Source organism: Antechinus flavipes, chromosome 1, assembly GCF_016432865.1.
Source record: "Antechinus flavipes isolate AdamAnt ecotype Samford, QLD, Australia chromosome 1, AdamAnt_v2, whole genome shotgun sequence".
Taxonomy (NCBI): domain Eukaryota; kingdom Metazoa; phylum Chordata; class Mammalia; order Dasyuromorphia; family Dasyuridae; genus Antechinus; species Antechinus flavipes.
In genome coordinates, this window is record NC_067398.1 from 606,215,702 (window position 1) to 606,236,396 (window position 20,695).

At 33.1% G+C, this 20,695-nt stretch overlaps 1 pseudogene; it reads left to right on the forward strand.

Annotated features, from left to right (window-relative positions):
- Nucleotides 1-19,486: 19,486 nt before the first annotated feature.
- Nucleotides 19,487-20,479, forward strand: LOC127547646 (ubiquitin carboxyl-terminal hydrolase 12-like; annotated as a pseudogene).
- Nucleotides 20,480-20,695: the final 216 nt, after the last annotated feature.

The following is a 20,695-nucleotide window of genomic DNA, read 5'->3' on the forward strand; positions in this document are numbered from 1 at the left end:
TCATAAAATTATTTAACAATCATAACTCATCTTTTTTGAACTCACTACAATTTTCATAATTAATTGGTGTTCACACTGATTTGAGCACTATGTTTATAAGCAGTTGTTTTCTTGCCTTTAGGACATTCAATTTCATTTTTCTATGGTGTTAGGTGTTAACTAAATTCAGCTCTTTCATATTCACTCCTTAAAGAAAGTACTCATGATATTATAAGCATGCAACTAGGAATGGTTGCCAAGTTAATATGAATCAAATAGTTCTCAAAAAAAGAATTAGAGACAATTCATAGACATATGAAAGAATATTCTAAATCACTAACAAGAAGAGTCCAAATTAAAATAATTGTGAAGTTTTACCTTATAACTAGCAAAAACTGTCAAAGATGCCAAAATAAATGTTACTATTCCATGTTGAAAGGGCTATGAGAAGATAAGTGCATTAATGCATTGTTGGTTTAGCTGTGTACTTTGTTCCAACTATTCTGAGAAACAATGTGTAATTATGCAAGATATATGACTCAACTGTTTATACTCTTTGACCTAGGAATTCTGCTGCTGGGCTATGTGGGGAGGGGGAGGAGAAGGAGAGGGGATAAAGAAAGAGGAAGAGGAGGAGATAGAAGAAGAGGGAGAGGGAAAGATAGAGGGAGGAGGAGGGAAGGACAAGGAAGGGGAGGGGAAATAGGAGTTAGGAGAAGGGAGGGAAAGGAAGAGAAGGGAGGGAGAGGGAAGAAAGAAAAGAAGGAAGAAAGGAAGTTAGACCTTTATTTATATTGGTAGTTTGATATCAATAAAAGAAAAAATAATTGGAGGGAAATTTCTTTAAGGTATTCTAGTAGCCTTTCCTTTTCCTGTTAAAGTCCAGGCCAACTCCTTGTCCATGTATATTCTGTGTCCCTATACATTTGTTCATACAAATCAAATGCTTTCTCATAAATAAAAACAAAAAGCACAACGAGGTCTTACAGACTATATCTTTCAGAGAATTGCAAAATATCCAAAATGTGTTTTATTAATGAATAATATTCAATATTGAATGATAATAGTTATTGTTCCCTTCATCAAGGACATCCTCAATTATTATATAAATGAAGAGAAATCTTGCATTAAAAGTTTATATAAATGGGAGAGTAAACATATGTGTAGGTAGTTGCTGAGGTTTTCTAGGTCATCTTATTTGGTTTTAATAAAGTTCATCTAAAAATCTTGTATTTTTAGTACATATAAACTTGGTCCAACATATTTCTATTCTTATTCTCTTTGGTGTAATTTCTATCTAGATGCACACCTGGAATTGTTATGTTAAAGTCAAAATTTAGTACAGATTTATCCATAATGGTGAAAAGTTTTTATCTGAAATACTTATCTTTCCTATTTTTTTTTTCCTACTTGTTCTTCGATTTTTATTTGAAATATCTTGGGATGATTTTAATTGAGTCTCTTAGAAGACAGTTCTAAAACTAGATTTTTATATGCCATGGCTTTACTCTGTTTAATGAGACAATATTGCTCATAATCATTGATAATGATTTCCATGTTATTGTAAGAATAATTTTATAGTAGAAATTCATGTTGTTTTTCCCTCTTTTTTCCCATATGTGATAAATGTGAACTCTGCATGTGCCTTTGTTCCCTATCATCTCATCTTTTCCATCATATCACATTCTCAATCACCTTCCCTCAAATGATTAATCTCAAGCTATTAGATAACTTGAGAAAATTATTTTGCAAATGCTATAGCAATATAATATATAACTCTATATTATATAAAATAGTATATATAATGTTGCTATATAATAGCTATTTTTATAGTTTGTTATTACTAATCAACTAACTCCTTCCTTTCTGCTTCCAAACATTCTTAAAATTACACCATTCTTAAAAAAGCCTTCAGTATACCACTTCCTGAAGTTATCATCATGTATTGTTCCTCCCTTTTTTCAGATAAATATCTTCTAAAAATTGTCTATACTCTAACAAAATTGGTGGAATAGAAGGATGAAGAATAGTTCAACTCTCCTTTATTATTTATCCCATAAAAATAAAGAAGATATATCAGATTGACCCTTGTTTGGGAAACATGATGGAAAAAGTACAGTCATCCTAGGGAATCAGACAGAAAGATCTCTGGAGAGTGGGGACAGTTTCTAGCTAGGAAAGGCAACACAGGATATTCCAATGTGAGTCTTCCTTTGCCACATTTTTCATAGGGGTCTCATTCACTTCTGTGATACTTACCACCATCCTGGTGTAGACGCTCATAACTTCATTCCTGTGCTACTGTAAAAACCTATTAGTTGGTCTCTTAGTCTCAATTCTTTCCACATTCTAATTTATCTACCACTCAGACATCACTCTAAAGTTCAAGTTTGTCCATGTCACTTCTGACTTAAACTTCAGTGGTTCCTGTTACTTCCAGGTTCAAACAGAAAACATTCTATTTGTCTTATAAATACCTTCATAACCTGGGCCCATTCTACTTTCTCTCTGTGTGTCTCTATTTTGTCTCTGTCTCTGTCTCTGTCCCTATGTTTCTGTTCTATCTCTCTGTGTGTTTCCCTCTCTCTGTGTGTCTCTCTTTCCCTCCCTCCCTTTCTCTTTCTCATGGGATATTACAGATATTAAAAAAAAAAATAGTGATTGCCTTTGTATATCATCTGGCTTTGTCTGGAAAGTAAGACAATTTTTTTCCTCTAAGGCCCCCCCCCCTTTTTTTTTCTTGAAATGGGGAGGGGAGTGTCTTTTAGCAATAGACTTTCATTAGTTAAACTTTTGTATAAAATTATAATAATTGATGCTGATATAATTCCTATTATTCATTTTCCATTTTCCTTGCTTAAATACATGGTTAAATAATTCAGAATTGCTTTATTTCAATTGAATGTCATATAATCATTATTATTCTTTCTTTTTGCTTTTTTAATAATTCAGATCAGTTGGAAAATGGATGCACAAGTTATGGTATATGATGTGATAGGTTTATATTGTCTTATAAGAAATGATGAAAGGAATGGATTCAGAAAGACCTGGGGAGAGTAAAGTGAGCAGAATCAGGAGAACAATTTAGACAGTAATAGTAATATTGTAAAGCTAATCAACTGTGAAAGACTTTTTAACTCAGTTTTTAAAAACCTACCATGAAAAATATTATCTGCCTCCATATTGAGAATGGATGGATGCAGAGTGAAGATCCGAGTATATTCTTTCTCTTTCTCTTTTTTTACCTTAAGAACTCTCTTTAAGAACATCGCTATTGCAAAAATTTGATTTGTATGACTTCATATTTATAAGGGAATATATTTCTTCTTGTCTTGGTGGTGAGGGAGGAATTCTGGGCAGAGAAAGAATCTGAAAATTAAACAAAATCAAATATAAGGAAAAATAATTCTGATTTTTTTGTTCTGACAACCTGACAAATTGGTGGTGTAATTGTATAAATATAAGTTAATTACTGAATAATTTCTATATCAATTATGTCTTTCCCTATATTTGAAAATATAATCTATTATAATTTTGTGGTGTTATTTTGTGCACATTATGTCCAGTGCATCAATTTTTTTTACATGAAAAGGTATTTGTGCACTGATGTAGGTATATAAGCTGTAATTACCTTTATGGATTTCTGTTTGCTTATTTCTACTGATAAGGCAAATTGTGATCAGAAGATGTTTTTTATTGCTTTAGGACACTTGATGGATTACACTTTAGCCAATTCCTCTTCTTTGAGGAGAGCCATCGCTCAGTGTAACTGCAAGTTTTTTGTCTTTGAATTTATTTATAGTGAGAATGTCAATATGATCACAGTTCATTTCCTTGAATAGTATGCAAACTTGTTGGTTGCTTAACAAAATTTGCATATTAAGAATACAAATGATTCTTGTAGGTATATGACTTAAAATGATAATTCTTAGCTTCTCCCTTTTTTCTATCATATCAGATATTATTAATTCAGAAACATAAGGAGGCCATAAGAATGAAGGCTATTTACTACATTTGTTCATTTCATAGATCAGAACAATTCACCTGTTGACCATCTTTGTGGTCACAGAACTGAGCTAGGATGATCCTTATATAATTTACAACACCATTTTGTGGGCTTGAATTTGAAACCTTTCCAACTTAGCCAAACTATCCAAAATTTATGTATTTCTGGCATAGCTTTCAGGAACTCAGAATCATCTCAGAATGAATAATCATAGTAAGATTATTGTGGAAGAATTGTTGGAAATCCTCCTTACCATATTTCCATCACAAACTCTTATTTCGTATTCCTCTTCATTCCTTCCTCCTCTTCTCTGCCTTATTTCACTAAAACTGAAAGTGTAGCAAAAACTCATACTCTTGGCCCCACTATAGCTTATCATAAAAATTTTCATCTTCTCCCCTATTGACCTGTATCATTTTGTCCTTCCTTAGGCAGCCTGGTGGCACCCTGCTACCAAAGGTTCACTATATTAGTATAATGCAGACATCCATTTTGTTTAGACCAATGAAGTTTAGAACTCCTAAACTCAATACAAACCTTAATAGGATGAATTAGAAATAATAAATAGAGAAAAAACTAGAATTAAGAGAGTGCAGAACCATGACATATAGTCATGGGTCTGGGGGAATTTGAAAATGGTGGTCTCCTAGCAATAGAAAAAATAGAAAGAATGGAGGGCATGGGGAAGGAGAATAATTTTGGACATTTAAGATGAATCAAGATATAAGCATTTATTCAATGTTTACCATGTTCCAAGTAGTATACTAAGTGCTGGAAATGCAAAGAAACTAAAGACAGCTCTTGCTCTCAAAGAGCTTGTGAATTTAATGGGAGAAACAATATGCAAGCAAATATATACAAAGCAAGCTTTGTATAAAATAAATAGGAAAACAATAACAGAGGAAAAGCACTAAAGGCGTACCTAGGGTGGGGAAAGGAGGGGAAAAATTGGAACAAAAGATTTTGCAATTGTCAATGCTGAAAAATTACCCATGCATATGTCTTGTAAATAAAAAGCTATAATAAAAAAAAAATTTAAAAGGCACTACCTTTATTTTCAGAAATTGGGATATAAAAGAATCCAGAAAGATTAGTAGGTAGATCAGATGAGGGAAAGCATTCCAGGCATCAGGGACAAGCCAAGAAAATGCCCAGAGTCCAGTGATGGAGTGTCTTGTTTGTGTAATAGCCAGGAGGCCAAAATCATTGTATTGAACAGTGCATGTGGGGAAATGAGGTATAACAAGCTTAGAAATGTAGGAGTGGGTTGAACATGAATAGCTTAAGCCTTATAGGGAATTATACTTTAAAAAATTTCTTTGGTGACTGAATGCATCAGAGATTGGAACAGGGAGAGACCTGAGCCAGTCACACCCACCAGAAACCTATTACAATAATTCAGACATGAGAATCTGCACAAGAGTGGTGGCAGTGTCAGAGAAGAGGAGGTGAATTGAGAAGTGTTGCAAAAGTGAAATCAAAAAGCTTTGATAATAGATTGGATATTGGTAGTGAAAGAGTGAGGAGTCCAGGTTGATTTTTAGGTTATGAGAAATTTTTCTCAAAGCTAAAAGCCAACAATTATAGAAGCAACTTGATTTGGAGTTTAGTCCCCAAAGTACACTGAATCTGAAATCCTAAGGAGAATTGTCCCTGAAAAGTTCTGAAGGAACCCTCAAAGTGGATCTGGCTTTGAAGAGTATCAAAAGGGAAACTGAATGAGAACTGAAGCTCTTCTGCCTCTTACCAATTCTGCCACCCCCTTCACACAAGACAGGGCATTTCCTTGGAAAAGGAAAGTAATAAGAAATATAGGAAAGAAGAAGCCTTAGGAAGAAATATAAGTAGTTCATTTTAGACATTGTAAATTTTTAAGTTGTCTACTGGACATCCCAGTTTGAAATTCTGAAAGGTAGTAAAATATGTGAGATTAATAATCTGCAGAGTTTAAGATAGTATAGTTCATCTACATACACATGTCAATTAAATCCATGAGAACCAAACATATCCATGCGACATACAATTTAAGGTATCCAATAGACCAGGACTTCTTAAAAATTTTTTCACACATTAACCCTTTTTGCCTGAGAAATTTTTATATGACCCCATCTTGAATCTGAGCCAAGGTATTTCTGAAAGTGGTTGTGCATGCACAGTGCAAAGTGTGCTTGATATGTGTTCAAAACCAAGGCTGCAATGAAGATGTGGAAGACCACATGGGCAAGTGCTGCCAGAAATATCTCAGACTCATTACATGTTTTGATTTTGAATTAATTTTTGATTGTTGCATTCAGAAACCTTTTGCTTTTGCCAAATTTTCATGACCCCCAAAATTCCATTTCTCAGCCACAGTTTTTGTGTTGTTTGTAACTTTTTAAAAAAAAAGTTTTGTTTTTATTAAATTTAAAATTTAATAAATTTTTCTCTTTCATTTCATCCACTTTATTTATTTGTTTGTTTGTTTTTACTGAGGGAATTGGGGTTAAGTGACTTGCCCAGGGTCACAGAGCTAGGAAGTGTTAAGTGTCTGAGACTAGATTTGAACTCAGGTCCTCCTGACTTCAGGGCTAGTGCTCTATCCACTGCACCATATAGCTGCCCCTGATCCACAGTTTTAAGAAGCTTTGCAATAGATCATTGAAGATACAAGAACAGAGGTCATCAGAGAGATTAGCACTGGTTAAGTAGGCTTGAAAATCATTGATATAGAATGTTCTTAGGAGTTGTTGAGATCATCAAGTGAAATAGAGGAAGAGAAGAGGTTGAAAACAGAGCCCTATAGGGTACTTATGTTTACCAAGAATGATCTGAATGGAGACACAAAAAAAAAGAGACTTAAGAGAGGCCAGATAGATAGAAGGAGAACTAGAAGAGCAATGTCACAAAAATCTAGAGAAATGAATATATCAGGAAGAAGAGGATGATTGGCAGGGTCAAAGGCTGAAGAAGAGAGAGAACAGAAGTTGATGTGAGTCTACAATATTCCAGGCAGTGTACTAAGAACTTAATAACTATTTCATTTGGTTCCCACAATAATTTTGTGACATAAGTTAAGAAAAAGAGAATTGAGAAAAGCCATTATATTTGGCAAGTATTATTAGTAACTTTGAAGAAAGCAGCTTTAGTTAAATAATAAAGTTGGAATTCAACTTTATTAGTCGTGATGAGAGTAAAAGGAAAGGAAGTAAGGCACTCTCAAGCAGTTTTGCCTTTAATGGAATGAGAAACATTGTCTGATAGCAGAGTTTGATGGTTCAAATAGTTTTTTTCGGTTTTATTTTTGTTTTGTGTTTTTTTTTTTTTTTTGAGGATGGGGAAGACAGGAGAATGTTTTTAGGCAACAGGAAAGAAGTCAGTAGACAGAGAGAGATTGAAGATAAATGAAAGAGTAGAGATAATAGAGGAGCAATTTGCTAGAGAAGCCAGGATGGAATGAGAATGAACACATAAAGTGATTTGCCTTGGCAAGGATAAGGACCATCTTCTTATGTGAGACGAGTGAAAAAAAGGAGATAGTAGCAGAGGACTTCTATGTGATATGAGATGAGAAGTAAAGAGGGAGAGCTTTACACATGATATCATTCATTCATTTATTTATTTATTAAAATTATTGTCTTTTCTAATTAGACATATATTAATTTTTAAGACACATTTCTTTATGAATCATGTTGGAAGAAAAAAATTAGGACAAAAATGAAATACCATGAGAGAAAATGATCACATTTATTTTCTTAATAAAATATGAGACAAGCTTCATGTGATATTTGAATAGGGATCGTATTTTGGTAGAACCATTAAAATAAGATAATGAGTTAATTAGAAAGTGTCAAAGAATGACTTTCAACATTAAGGGATCAGTTCAGGTTATATAATATAAATTTGTAATGGACCTAATGATCACAATTTCCTAATTTTTTCAGGTATATTGAGCAGTAGCATGTATATAGGAGTGGAGGGAAGAGATGATGAAAATGATTTAAGACTAAGGTTTTGCAAAGCAAATTTTCTAAAGGCCTTCAAGAGAAGTTGGACATAGTAGAAATGTACATATTAATATTCTCTCATACTCCCCAATATTGCAATTCCTTAACTGATTCATTTCATACAATCCACTCCTCCAATTCACTTCAACCACACACAAAGATGATCATATTTTTGAATTTATCATCTTCCAAAAAACACAAGCACAATGTTCATAATTTCAGAGTAAGGGGAAGAGTGAAAATGAGGTCAGTGATAGAAAGGAAATTAAGAAAAGCTGAGTCATCAGGAAGGAACCAAACTCTCTAAAAGCCAGAAGATGAAAAGAGTGAAAATGGAAAAGGTGTAAGACAAAAAAACAAGTCTATTAATTATAGAATAGGCATTCCAGGGAGCACATTGGATACTCCTCCACCCAAGGGATGAGTAGCTTTAAGTGGAACATTTGTTGGGTTAAGAGGAATGTGACTAAGAGATCAGACAGTGGGTGAAGGTGAAAGGAGTTTGAATGATGTCACTTTCAAGATCAAAATCAAGAGAATGGGAAGGGGTAGCTAGATGGTGCAATAGATGAAACATCAGCCATGAATTCAGAAGGATCTGAATTCAAAACCATTCTCAGACAATTAATACTTTTTAGTTGGTATGACCTTAGGCAAGTCACTCAACCCCTACTACTTCAAGGAAAAAAACAAAATATGGAATGGAAAGAATATAATTATTTAGTACATTTTCACTGTTCATTGGGATTTGATTTTAAGGTGGAGTCTTCTAAAGGCCTTAGGCAATTCACTTCCTTGGACCGGAAGGAAATCTACTTCCTTTACCCAGAGGCAGGATACTAGGTTGGAGACTTGATGGAATGCTCTTCTCTTCCTTTGGAAGGAATAAAGTATTCAAAAGAATGATGTTCCTTCTTTTCCAGCAGAAGGCTGGAGATCAGACAGAAGACTTGGATAGCTAGAATGTAATTTTGTATCCTTCCTCCAAAAGTTGGAGACTGATATATAATGAAATGGCACAGCATGCTTGTAACTTGCTATTGTATGACTTGGAACTCAGAGTACCTTTGATAAAAGCTGTATAAAGTTCTTTGCAATAATCAATTGTATCTGCTTCCAATTTTTGTTATGTTATTGTACTTGTTCAGTGAATGAAAGTCATGTGCAATGAATATTTTTATTCATATATTCAATTTATTTTATCTACCACATTAGTGGTCAGTCCCAACCATACTAAAACATTTTCAATTGGTAGTTTATTAGTTTTTCTGACGTCTTTTGGTATATATTGCCTTTCTGTGTTATTAAAAAATGAAGGAGTGATACTTGCTACTCCATCTTTTATTATACATCCATTTATTATTATATTATAAATAGGCCTAATTATTACTTTCTAGTGACTTGGTATTTCATATCACAATATTGTATAGAAAATATATGCAGGTGTAGCTCATGTCTAGGTCTTCCCAAATGTAGAACAGAATCATTATTTTACAGACCTGAGGTTTGTAATGAATACATGAGGTCAGCTAGTGCCTTTAGAACATACTCCAGTATTGGTTACAGAGCTGTGGTCAATCAGAGACATTCCTATTTACTATGTAGTTAGTAGATTGGAACCAATTATAGAATGACCATACATTTTCTGAAGTTTCCCTAAGACTTTTCAATCACAAATCATTATGACTCTCCAGAAGCAGGCTCTCTTACCTTTTCAACATGAAGGATGATATGAGCCAATGACTCTATATGTGATCACAAAGAGTGAACTTGTTGATCAATCCACTATTACTCTAGTGAGACTTAATCATTAAATTTACCCTTGCTTCTTTTAATTTTCTCTCCTTCATCCACTAGACTTTCTTAGTTATATATTCTATAATATCCAGAATCATTGATTGGGTCCCACTAAATACACTCTACATAAACAAGGGGTATGTTTGGTCTAAAATGAGAAGATTTCTGTGCTCCAAAAAGCATTTACCATATGTACTCACATAAAGGCAGACATTGGAATGTTTTCTTAGAAGACTTCAGAATGTTTCCAGAGACACAGGCATGCAAATTAAAACTTCTGGACTGGCAGGGCTGATTGACTCTATGCATTTGCCAGAGGCCTTAACTAATTTTATTTAGTTATTTTTTCACTATGAATTGTAAACTATTTTAATAGCAAGAACAAGGAGGATATTATAAGTCTAATAATAATATAGACACATCTGTCCTTATGAGTTAAGAAAGGGATAGGGGACCAGAAGGGGGGAAAAGCAATGGATGTTTTCTTTCAAGTGCCTTAATTGTATAGCAAGTACAAGTCCTTTTCATTTATTTCACTATAAATATTGGTTAGGAAAAAAGATTGAAAAAAATTCTGGACTATAAAGATGAATCTAATTCAAATGAGTAGGTAAAAGAATGATGTTTATTGGCACTAAGCACTTTGTAGAATGCTGTAATTAACACCATCAATGGAAAAAGAGACAGCCATATAGTCTGCTCTAACAACCTGTTTGGAGTTGTACGTGTGTGTGTACATATATTTTTTTCATCAAAATTAAGTTTTATCTTAGATTAAACTTACTAAAATCTATTTATGCCAAAAAGAAAGAGATTTTCTTTAAGATTTTTGTTATTTTTTTCCCAATTAAAACTATTTCAGTAGGTCTATGATTATATCAGACCAGGGTTTCTCTCTACTTCTACTTTGATATATGCTCCCCCCCACACACACACACCTCTCCAATTTCTTATGGATAAAACTCAATCATTACTCTATAGCTCGTCTGTTTAAAAAGCCTGCCCTGATGTGGCTAAGCTGGTCCTTCCACAAAAGACACACAATCTGTCACTGGGCCCAAACTCAAAGGTATTTCCAGCTTTGGAGGACCTGCCTCAGCTTGTCCTCTGTGGGCTTAGCTCTTGGGAATCCCAGATCACCCACATACTATCAGATTGGATTTTAGTGAAGAACACATTTAAGATATCAGGATTTTTGGAGTGAAGTGAGAATTTTTAAATCATAGATAAACCAATCTTTAATTTATCTGATTCAGAAGTTGGTGAATAAGCAAACTATGCTTGATAACTATATAGACTAATATTTAATAGATATTTTATAAGATAATAAAGTATGACTATTCTTTCCCAAATGGCTAAACCCTCTATCAATTAATTTGTGATCTCTGTCAATAATAAACCAAGAAGATACTTCCCACACTCTTTTTGGAGGCAAGAGATCAACATGTATAGAGCAATTTATTTAATTTCAGATTTCTTTTCCATGTATTAATATTTTTCTTCTTTTTTCTTCTCTCTTTTTAAAGACACTATACTTTATTATTCATGATTATTCTCTGGAAAGTTAAGAATAAACAATACAGAAGAAAATTTAGGAGAGTAACAAAAAAGATATTATTAAAATTATCTTTAGAATTTTGTAAAACTAAAAACACTGTAAAAATCAATTTACAAACACATTTTAATTATTTATTATGTGCCAGGCACCATCCTAAACTTTGGGAATACAAAGAAAAATGAAAATCAGTTTCTTTCCTCAAAAAGCTTAAAGGGAGAAACAACATAAAAGGGTACAAAATATGCACTCCTTCTTAATGAAAAAAGAAGGCAACCCATTTCTTTCTGCCCATCCTGTATGATTCATATTTAAGTCCTGCTATAGATTGGGTACTGTGGGTCCACCAACCATTTCAATCTCTGAAAATTCTATACCTTAAATATACAATTTTGTTTGGTCATGCATTCATAATATTGAGATAAGTTGGTAGGGTCAATATATAAAATGAAGACAAAATGCTATCTTATAGTTACTAGTGTAAATAAATATTAAAGACTAATTCATAGAATTGAATCAGAAATTATTATTAGATTTTAAATGGCAAGTAACTTTTTTTGTATAAACCATTTATTTGAACATTCTATTCTAAAGCATCTATGATTTCAAACAATAATGCATCCTTCCAACAAACAATTTTGCAGTTTTCAAAAACTTTAGTACATTTAAAATTCTTCTCTGCTTTTGGTCAAATGCATGTCGCATATTTACAGTTGTTGGACATTAAGGTTTACTTATTAAATTATAATAATGAAATAGGTTTTTTGAAACCAGAAAAAGTTTATATTTATCCTGATGTTACAGTGATTATTAGATATAATAAATAGAGGTACCCTGTTCTTATAGCTTTTAACATTTAGTTATCCATTGGTGTCCAAATTATGATTCCTATAACTATGTTGAGGTTATAACCTTAAATAGGAAATATCTTGAGATAAATTATTCTTGAGAAACTATTCTTGAGAATTTACACATGGAAAAAATTACTTGAAAATTTAAGAAATGTATTCATTGTTTTCTGATGATGAGGATGATGATAATAATATCCACATTCATATGGCACTTTCTAAAGTTTCTAAAGAACTTTACAAGTATTAATTCATTTTATTCATAAAACTCTGGAAGATAGGTTCTATTGCTATTCCCATTTTATATATAAGGAATCTGAGGCAGATAGAAATTAAATATCTTGCTCGGATTCTCTCAACAAGTAAGTATCTGAGGGCAGATTTAAACTTAGGTCTTGTAGACTGCAATTATGCATGCTGTTCACTATGCCACCTGAACAAGAACTTTTCAGTTCAGTTCAGTTCAGTTCAGTTCAGTTGATTATCAATGACTGAAGAGAGATATTATGCACCAAAAATGTAATACTGATCATGGAATGTGCCTTGCTACATTTCTAGTACTACAAATTATAGCTAAAGAGGAAAGAGAAAGGGCTAGATTGACTTGCCCTACCCACCAGTGTAGGTCTGAGCCTCTTCACAACTTTCTTACTAGAGAAAGAAGTCATCAAAATAATAATGAAAGTTCCAGGTCAAAATTTAATTGAAATGATGAATTTAAGTGCTCAAAATAAAATTTTAGTGAGTTCTGTACTTTGATTTCTTCTATGTTTTTACAAATCATTTGGAGGAAGGGAAAAGTAGTTGATACATAACTGAGAGCGAGCTCCCTATGTTTATTTATAGAGCTGAAACCAAAAAAAACCCTCAATGAACTAGAATAATAGAGCAAATCCATATTACCTTAAGAGTAATGATCAATATGGATTGGAGTGAGCCAAGAAGGATAGGAGGGGGAGGGGTGAGAAAGATACCAAAGTAGAAATGTTTTAACTTGGAGGTCAGAAAACTTGGAAGAAAGTGACATTGGAAAGGTATGCGCAAAGTCATATGTCAAAGAAATTAAACGTATTCTTTGTGCTTCCAGAGAACAGAACTAGGAGCAAGGTTTTGTCTCAATATAAACAAGAACAAGTTAATAGTGAGGATTTTCTTATTGCAAAATGGATATCCTCATGAAAGAGGAACTTTCATGCCATTTTACTTTTTCAAGCAGAGGACAAGGAGTTACTATGTAAGATATGATGCAGGAGAAATTTGTTCATATACAGGGGAATGAACATTCAATTCAATACAAATTAATTAGTTGCCTGCTAAGGTGTAGTGCTGGGGCAGCCAGGAGGCACAGTGGATAGAGTGGTGGGCTAGAATCAGGAAAAAGAGAGTTCAAATCTAGTGTCAGACATTTATTAGCTATGTGGTAATGGTCAAGTCACTTAACTCTGTTTGCCTCAGTTTTCTCATCTATAAAATGAATGGGAGAAGGAAATGCAAACCTTTCTAATATTTTTGCTAAGAAAAATACAAAGGGGATCACAAAAAATCTGAAATGGCCAAATAATAACATGTAAAGCTTTTTATTTTATATATGAGGTAACTGAATCTTAGATAGTAATCAAATTACCTAAGGTCACACTAAATAAATGGGTGTCTGTTCCAGGGGAAGAAAGCCTACTCAATAAAGAAGATTCCAGAATGAGACAGCAGTAAAAGCATAGTTTTGAAGTCCAGAAAGTAAGGGATAAGTTCAGGAAAGGAATAAAGGCAAGTCTGAGTCTCTTCACAAATTGGACACTCCAAGAAGAATTCACCCCTGGGAGAAGAGGCACAAACTTTGTGGAGAAAGGAAGTATCTATTTTAATAAAGGTGGAGCATTATAAACAAAAACATGGAAATTTGAGGTGAATCAAGAATGGCCAAAGGAGAATAGTCCTATTTGGCTTAAACCTAGAATACATCAATATTTACAATGAAATGTTTATAACTAAATTATAAAGAACCTTAAGTTAGACCATAAAAATCTATGTAAGGTTTTTGAGTAGGGGAGTGATGTGATAAAAGGATTTTAGTATGTTTCTTCAGGCTGTAGTAAAAATGAATGGCTTAGACACGGGAAAGACTAGAAGCAGGAAGACCAGTTAGGCAGCTATTTCAATAATTCAGGTAAGGATAAAAATAACTAACATTTGTAAAGGCCTTTATGATATACAAGTTGAAAATGATTGACAACCAAGAATTAGGTCAAGGTTTACTGATAAAAGTCCCTTTCATATCACCCTCAATCACCAATATCTTCAAGGCAGCCCTGGTCAATGGAATCACACAGAAGTTTCTTAATCATGACTTATTTCAAGCCAAAGTATGATCCTTTTTGTGCAAAATATCACTGGGGAAGGAAAGTGGAAAATGGGCAAGCTAGAAGTGGTCATATGAACTAAAAAGAAATTCTTGCCAGAATATATCACAAATAAAGCTGAAAATTGAATGTCTTTTGAAAAAAAGTAGTTGCTAACTCTGGGGTATTAAAAGGCATACCACTGATTGTTGATTAATATTTCCACTTATGACTTGATATTTGAGTCATAAAATATTTTATTTGCCGTTGCCACACTGGCATTTCTCCAGATTTTTGAACATCTTTTCATTAAACACTGACTTCCTCAATGGCCTAACTCACTGTTCTTTACCTGTATTCTGCAACAATAGAAAAGAAGATAGAAAAGAGGCAATTGTAAAGTGAAGTTGCTCCCTCTCTTTAGGAAAAAAAAATGAAGGAACTGGCAAAACTTAAAAGGACAGCCTAAGGCTTTAATATCAAAATGTTTCCAAATCTACCTTCCTTGAAGGAAGCGATTTGTGAAAAATAGAGGAAAGAACTTGGGATTTACAGCCAAAGAATTTCAGTTCAAATATCAACTCTTCTACTTATATAACTAGCAACCAGACCACTGCCTTGGACATAGAAAAATAATTTGGCTGTAGTTTCATTGGAACCTAGTAGCATAGAAAACTCCTTCTATCACTTAGTTTACTATGGCACCTTCTCTGAAAATGATCATTTTAAGGAGTTAAAAGGGTAAATGACTTGGTCAGGACTATGAAGCAGGTATTTATTAGAGAAAAAAATAAACCCAAATCTTCCTGTCTTTGATGCTGACTATTCATTATCCTTATGGTTCCCCCTGAAACTTTGCACTAAATAAAGGTACTCTTTTAATTATTAAATTGACTTGAAATGAATTAAATGATCATTAGCACTTGTTTATTTTGGGTTGGTCTCAAATTCTTCAATTCCTCATTTTTCTAAGGTTCCTTACAACTGTAAATGCTAGCTGAAAGAATCCAATGATACTACCTGATTTTAGCTTTTTTTCACTAATGTGCTACCTTCTAGGGCAAAGGCACCGATTGAGACGTGGGTAATTATTTATACAAAGATAAATAACACATAGTTCTTAATTTTAAGGAACTTATAATTGATTAATGAACATATCAAAAATACCTGAGAGGGGGCCTCTATTTCCTCTGTAAAAATGAAAGGGAGCAATAATATATTTAAGTTCCCTTCCAGCTATAAAAGGCTATATTCTAAAATAGATTATGACAAGTATAAGAGAGAAGCACAAATTGCTATGGAAATTTGTAGGAGGGTGAGATATCTATACTGATGGAGTATCTGGAAGTAAAAGTGAAAGAAAACAAAAATTTTCTTGTAGAAGATGGAATTTGAGTTGGACAGTGATCCATCTACCCACCATGAGTAAAATTTCAATAGTTAAAGGCAGGATTACAAGAGAAGGAGGAAAAAGGCACTCTGGATATAGGGGAATATAGTAATCAAAAGATAAATATGGGAATAAGAAAGTGAGAGATATGTTTGGGGAGAACAAATAATCCAATTTATATGGAAGACAATAGGAATAGCGTGAGCTAAAACTAGAGAAATGTGTCATAGCCAAATTGAAGGAGGTCAAGGCAAGATAAGAAATGTAGATTTTATTTGGTTAGCAGTAAATGAGCTACTAGAGCACTGGAGTGAATTGATCAGAGATATATACTAAATATAATTTGGTAGTGATATATTATTTAAGACTGGAAGCAGTCTGACTATAATTTAGCAAGAAAGCACAAAGCAGAGTTCTTATAGTGTTGGATTTGGGAATACCAGATTTAAAATCAGGAAAGATGTGGGTTCAAATCCTGTTTGTATCATTTGGAAGCAATGGAAAAGTAACTTCCCCTTTGTAAGTCTCAGTTTCTTCATCAGTAAAAGTGTTTTATGAACTTAAGTAATATAAATATGTCAAGCATTAGAAAGTCTTCACTGATCCAGAGGATATGGGCCTAAACACATAAGCTGATGGTCCTTTAATTGAATCACAAGAAAGAAAAATCAAGGACCATACCTCTTAATACTTATTAAAGATATTGTGATGACATGCTTCTCTAATGTGAGCAGATTAACTCTTGGTGTCCTGGCTGAATTCCAGATTGTCTAATGTCTTTTAAAAGCAATAGAAAAATCTGGAATGCCATTTCATGTCAGAAAACATATGGCATGCAACTAAATATAGTTTAAACATATGAAGCATATTAAATTAATTATTATAATTTAAATGATTTGAAAAATGTCTTTAGTTTTTATGACATATGCTTCTAATGATTCACAATACCTGTAAGCCACTTCAAAAGTTTGTGGATCCAGATCCTCTTCACTAATTGGGGGTGGGGAGGTCGCATGATACTAGGGACCTGCATTTGGGAAAGGGGCCCTATCAATGTAAGTTGTACTCAAAGGAAGACAGATGGAAAACTAGCCTCCAAATGATTAGCAATCACTTCAGATTCATTGTGGAGTCCCCGCCCTTTCATTTAAGGAGGGAATATGAATACTTTATCAAAATTGTCCACACCACACAAGCCATGGAATCAGACAATCATGGAATTAAATCTGGAAGGAATCTTAGTAGTCATCTCTAGTCCAACACCCTGATTCTTTAGATGAAAAATGTTAAATCCAGAGAGATCAATGTGTTTTGCCAAAGTCATGCAGGTAGTGACCGAAACAGGAAAAGAAGTATAACAAAATAATACCTTACTCCCTACCAGTCTAAAATCCTTTCTAGTCCATCATTTCAATGTACACTTATTGAAATACTGCCTTTCTTCTGAGATAACCTTCTGTCAGCCATGTACATCTTATGTATGTACATAGTTTTTTACTTATTTATTAGAATGTGAGCCTTTTGAGGTAGAAGAGTGCAATTTGGCCCTTCTTTGTATCCCAAGCACTAAAGTTTTGTTGATAGAGAAAAAAATCAGCTGAAATTGTACCCTTGCCATAAAGTTTTAAACTTCTTTTACCCTAAAAATGAGCTCCTCATTATGGACTCCTATTGTCTTTGTCATTCCTAAGGCAATAATAACTTGTTTGGGCTTTATGTGTATAAACTATCTCATTTATTTAAGTAAACTATAACTCCCAGAGGACAGACTACTCAATGGATCTAGTATAATACTGCGTAATATGTGTAAGCTACTCACTAAAATTTTGAACAAATTAATTTATGTAAGGTAATTAATATGCTGCAATTACTCTAGCATATACTTCTAAAACTCTCAGACAATAGGGAAGGCACATTACTTTTTGTATTTGGTTGTTTGTTTAAATTTAATGAAAAAATTAGAATTGGTCAAGAACAAATGTTTGATAGAAATTTATTCTGATAGGCAAAATAGTCACCATTTTTTTTTTTTTTTGGTGGTGAAGAGTGAATCTACACAACAGAATATTTCTGACAATGTAGAGAATATGTTGAACATAATTCCTTCTCTTATGTACAGCTTTTGGAAGATGTGAAGAATAAAATAAAGATTTAAAAAAAAATATCTTGGGGGAAAAATCAAATCATGAAACAAGAGTCTAAGAATAAGGATTATGTACTTTTTAATCTCTCTAACAGTTACTATAAAACTCCTGGCAAGTATATTGAAATTTCTTATTTAAACATTCAAATAGAGATTTTGATGCTTATCCCTTAATTTCTGCATGAACAAGGTGACCTCTGCTAACTTTAATTGCCTGTTCTAAGCTAATCAATGGTAGAAACTTGAAGCAGAGTAAAGGCATAGAACAATAGACAGCTAAGTGTGAAGTCACAGTCACCAACAATTTATTCTAAATGACCACCCACTGAGTTTTGTATTAATGGGGCCTCAGAAGTTATGGAAAACAAAAATATGATTAATGGTGAAGGGGGACCTTGTATCCAGGCTTCTATGTCCTCAAATAGTCCAACACCCCCAAATGTCTCAGTATAGTTGTGGTCCTGATTATAAAGCATCCACATGATATATTTTCTAATGTTTGCCTTTTATTTGGACATACAAGAACAGACATGGATTGAATAAATTCATGAAGCACAGGAGAGGAGAAAAAATTAATGTTTTGTTTTGGCCATTAAAATTGAGACAAAAATTTATTTCTTTCAAGTTATAATTAAATGATTGCCTTTCACTCAAAGCTGGATGGAAGGTAGTGATATAGAATATTGTATTCCCTAATGTACTAACAAGTGACAATTAGGAGCCTTATAATAACCTGGCATTTTTTGTTCTTTTTAAAAATCAGTTCATAGGATCATAGGATAATTGATTTAGTTTTGTCAGGGATCTTTGAGACTACTAAGTCTAACAACTTCATTAGAGAGATGAGTAAATTGAGATATAAAAAAGTTAAGTGACAGTCTAGGATCACCCAGCTAAAAAGGTGTCATAATTGGTAGTTGAATATTCCTGACTCCAAGTCTAGTGCCTTTTCCACTGAAACAAAAATTTTAAAAAAAAAAGTATTTTCCTTAATAATATTTTATTTCAGTTGTTCATTTTATTTTTACTTTCTTCCAAGTTAATATATCAGATGCTTTATTGAACTTTAGATATAACATGTATATGATTACATATAAAGTGTCAATATGAATAACTAATGTGATTTTAAAAAGAGTAGTAACTATTAACTTCTGTATTTAACTTAGCCATTTTAAAACTAAGTGGAATTTCAATACATGTGCATGGATTAAATGATAATTAAAATAAGTTTTAACTTCCACATTACTAATTTAAAAGATGTTTTTAAAAGTATTTATTTTATATTAAAACCTAAATATTATTTTATCAGGGTAGAACAAAACAAAACAAAACAAAACAAACAAACAACAAAAAAACACTAGTCCTTCAGTCAGCCAGCCAGGATGGGCTATTGGGCAACAGCCCTCAAAGTGAAGTACCACCAGCAACTGCTATTGTAATTGGGGGAAGATGGCATTGGGCGGATGGAAATATTATGATCATTGCCAATTTGCTTCCATCTGTACCATATTTGGGAACTCAGTTCTTCAAGCACTTTATTTTTGCCATCCATTTCAGGGAAGAAATGTTCTAGATTACAAGAGTCAACCTAGGAAGAAAGCAAATCTTATGTATTTAGCAGATGTCTTTCACAGTATAGTTACCAGAAGACAAAGGTTGGATTATACTTCCTAAGAAGTTCATAACAGTGCTACAAAAAGAAAACGAATTTTTTGACAACTACATGCAAAGATGCCATGAGTTTTTGATTTGCCTACTAGACAAAATTACTGATATTTCATGAGAGAAAGCAGGAAAAGCAAAATGATTGTCTCCCTAATGATAATATTAAGAGTGAAAATAATAACAGTACACTAAACTCAATTTGGGTTCATGACATCTTTCAGGGAATGTTAACCAATGAAACTGGATGTGTCTTATTTGTGAATTTTTTTTTTTTTTTTAGATCTTTCTTTTGATATGGAGCTAAACACATAGATTCCTCACTGTTTGTGGGGTTTTAGCAACACGGAAACTGTGAATGCAAATATCATAGCAAACAGGAAGCACATAGATGAAAACAAAAACCCCAAAGTAACAACAAAAACTGCCCAGGATTTTGGCAGTGCACTTGAAGAGATTTTAATATATTGAGCAGCTTCACTAAGACACAAAACTTTCTTATCAGGAAATTTTTCTTTAGAACTTTGATTTAATACTTCCCAAGATGCCACCAATCCTCAAAGAATGTATTATTTTGTTGCTCTTGTGGCTTACTGTGAAAACTGTTCTAACTGAGGCCATTTTATTGCAATAGTTAGGAATCATGACTTTTGGTTATCATTTGAAGATGGCATTATAGAGAAAATACATATATAAGTTATTGAATTCTATGGGTTGATATCAAATGTCTTGAAGAACTCTGAGTCTGATTATATTCCAGTCTATCAGTTTCAGGACTGAATGGTAACTATTAAAAAGAAACACTTTCTGTCTCATTTCTTTGGTTATTTCGGAAAGGATCAAAATTTTTCAAGAAAATTGAATTGTAGGGAGCTCAGGGGGCAGTAGTGTACTTTGCATATAGCATGTAGACTATGGATTAAGAAGTCCTTCATATTGTGATGGTTGATTTATTTGCTCAGGAATAATGCTATCTCTATACTTTGATGAGGAAAT